Source organism: Callorhinchus milii, unplaced genomic scaffold, assembly GCF_018977255.1.
Source record: "Callorhinchus milii isolate IMCB2004 unplaced genomic scaffold, IMCB_Cmil_1.0 Scaffold1, whole genome shotgun sequence".
Taxonomy (NCBI): domain Eukaryota; kingdom Metazoa; phylum Chordata; class Chondrichthyes; order Chimaeriformes; family Callorhinchidae; genus Callorhinchus; species Callorhinchus milii.
In genome coordinates this window covers 74,042,312-74,045,695 of record NW_024704742.1, presented here as the reverse complement: position 1 = coordinate 74,045,695, position 3,384 = coordinate 74,042,312, and the positions used below count along the sequence as shown (strand labels likewise).

At 52.9% G+C, this 3,384-nt stretch overlaps 1 non-coding gene across 1 annotated transcript; it reads right to left on the bottom strand.

The window, feature by feature from the left end:
* Positions 1–1,257: 1,257 nt before the first annotated feature.
* Positions 1,258–1,423, bottom strand: LOC121850785. The gene has a single exon (XR_006085758.1). It is a non-coding gene; the product is annotated as a U1 spliceosomal RNA (small nuclear RNA).
* Between the last annotated feature and the right edge of the window lie 1,961 nt (positions 1,424–3,384).

Genomic DNA, 3,384 nt, shown 5'->3' with positions numbered 1-3,384 from the left:
ACCTTCTCTCACTATCATTCACTTCCCCTCTCTCTCTCTCTCCCACACACCCCCTCTCTGTTACTCTCCCTTTCACTCACTATCTTTCTCGCTCTCTCACCTCTATTTCCTGTCTCTCGCTCTCTCCTCTATTTCCTCACTCCATCCATCTCTTTTCTCACACTCTCTCTCGCCCTCTTATCTCTTCTCTGTCACACTCTCTCCCTCTACCTCCTCTCCGTCGCACACACACACTCTCTCTCACACATACACACTATGTGAGTGTAGCTGCTTTCTTTCTTTCTTTCTCTCTCACTCACTCTCTCAATCTCTCTCTCTGTATCTCCTGGCAACAGCGGCGCCGCGGGGATTTGTGGGAAACAATGGCTGCCGGAAACGCGTCACACATCCCGCATGTGACGTAAAACAAGCCGCGCCGCCGGGGAGCGGGGGGAGGGATGCGCGCGCCGCCAGCGCGTTGCGGTGTGAGCGGCTGCAGCTGCTCTCTGTTATGAATGTAAAACCTTTGTGGGGGAGTTTCTCCCTCTGAAGGCCTTGTCTCACAGTTTCAAACGCCCTGAGAGCTGAGCCACAACAGCCACTCCGCTGCATATATATATATATATATATAGGGCCGTGTGTTGGGTGGACCTCGCGCTGCAAACTCGGTAGGCCCTGAGCACCACATCCCGCCCGCCCTGGTAAGGGCCCCCCCGGGTGCCGGGCCCCCCCTGGGCCCCCCCTGGGTGCCGGGCCCCCCCTGGGCCCCCCCTGGGTGCCGGGCCCCCCCTGGGCCCCCCCTGGGTGCCGGCCCCCCCCGGGCCCCCCGGGTGCCGGGCCCCCCCTGGGCCCCCCCTGGGTGCCGGGCCCCCCCTGGGCCCCCCCTGGGTGCTGGGCCCCCCCTGGGTGCCGGGCCCCCCCGCGCGGTGAGTGACCGTTGCGGACAGACATTTCGCGGTGAGTGACCGTTGCGGACAGACATTTCGGGCCCTCCCTGTATGTAGCTCGCGGTGGAGGGTCCGCTGTGCCGCGGGTTTACATGTCCACAGTGGGTCACCCGCGCCTTCAGTTTCAGTCGGCAGTCTTGGGCGGGTTCGCGGGCCGCCCGGTGAGCTCCTGCCCGGGGGGGGAGGAGGGGGGGGTCAGGCCCTATCCGGCCTTTGCCGAGGTTGAGCTGAGCTTCAAGTCCAAGGCCCTCCTTTTCCCTCCCCGGACCCTCACGCTCAGAGCTGATGAGAAATGTGTTGCGTTTAGTTTGAACCAGAGGAGGAGGAGGAGGAGGAGAGCGCCGACACAGGACACAGGACCCGCTCACACACGGTCTGCAGCCGAGTGTCCCGCATTTGGGGACATCGCAGGCGGCAGCAAACACGCAGTGCAATAGGTTAGACTCGTCCTGGGAGCAGCACCTTCCTGATGATGATCTCTCTCATGTCAGAGGTCTATATATAGATATATATATATATATATATCCCTCACCACCACCACCTGCTCACCATTAGCTCTACCCCCCACCGCCTCCCACCTTCCAAACTTTCCTCTTAACGTTTTTATTCCCTTCATCCCAAATCACTGCAAACCAATCGTGAAAATACAATTCTCTTTGCAACTCTCTTATTCTGCGGTTTATTTAAATTCACAATTCGGTACAAAAATATAATCCTCCCCTTCCCCCCCCCCCCCCTCCCCCCCGCATTTGCATAAAGATCAGAAATGGAGGGGCGATAATGCACCAAATCTTCAGCCAATCAATGGCAGATGGGGGTTAACCCCTTACTCGCCTGAGTATGGTACAAAAAAAGGAAATGGTGAATGGAGATACTTTTCCTTCTGTTCTGTCACCAGCCCTACGAAATGTAACTTCAAAAGGACTTCCTCCCGACATGAAAGGCGCTCTATAAATGTAATTTTGCTGTTGTTGTTGTTGACTAGAAATAGCCACGAGTGGGAAATCACGTACTGATTAGAAAATTCTGCTGTGCGCAATTGGCTGCTGCATTTCACCCACAAAACCGGCAGGGTGAAACCTTAGGCAAGTTTCCTTACTCCACACGCCTGATAATAATCCCTCAAGAAAAAAAATAATAATAGCTTGGTCACTCGATCCACGACTGTTTGTGGGACACTGCTGTGCGCAATTGGCTGTCGCGTTTCGCCCACAAATATACAGTCAATTCACTTTACAGTATATTCTGTGAAGCGCTTTGAGACGTCTAGAAGATGTGAAAAGCGCTATATCAAAAGCAAGAAATTGACTATACTTGTGGGCAAACACGACAGCCAATTGCGCACAGCAATGTCCCACAAAGTCATGGATTGAAAATGACCAATTTAATATTGTTTTTTTTTTGGAGGGATTATTATTAGGTGTGTGGAGTAAGGAAACTTGCCCAAGGTTTCGCCCTCTGCCTGGAATTGAACCCAGGTGTCTCACTTGCAAGGCGAGTGCTCTAACCACTGAGCTACAGTGAGCTACACTCACTACACCACAAAACTCGTTTTGGGTAGGACTTAGACACACTGCAGCTAATGCTGATTAATATGTGGGAATCTAGTGATGTTACCTGAGTCAATGCAGTGCTCTAGCAGCAGCTTGTTTCTGTTACACTGTCAGATTCTGAAGTCTCTGATGGGAGAAAGATAATGACTGGAATAAAAAAGGTTCCATCATTAGTTTCAGAGAGGTGACATAATAATTATAGGAACTGCAAATAAAGTGCCATTAGCATGTAATGTGTCACTCCAGGACTCCACAGGACTTGGGCGAGGCGTGGGATGTGAAGCAGGTTGGAGCCTGCTGAGCGGAGGGAGCAAGCAGGTTGTTAGGGGGTTAGGAGGTCGCAGAGGTAGGGGGGAGCAAGGCCATGGAGAATTTCAAAGGTGAGGAACAGGATCTTGAATTATATCCTCTGTTGGGCGATGTTGTGGAGGTGGGGGAAGGCAGAATGGGTCACAGCACGGATGTGGGGTAGAAAGGATAGTTGAGGGTCAAACAAGACCCCAAGGGTCCGGACTGGCTCAGTGTGCAGCCATGGATGGTGATGCTGTCACCGCCTGAGATGTGGAGACACTGACGGAAGCCAATCAGGAGAGCCTCGGTCTTGTTGACGTTCAGCTGGAGAAAGTTAACTCTCATCCAGGACTTGATGTCTGACAGACATTCTGTCAGGACAGTAGTGGGTCTGGAGTCGAGGGTGGAGGCAGAGAGATAGAGTTGGATGTCATCCACATACATGTGGATTACAACTGGGGAAATGAGTCATCAGTGGCACCACCTTCCTGTCGCTCTCCGCACTGCTTCATACCTCCCGCTTCAGCTCTTCCCATCACTCCCCTCAGCTCCCTTTCAAAAGGTTATACAAGGTGACCAAAAAATTGTGATATCTACCGTATTATCCAAAAAAA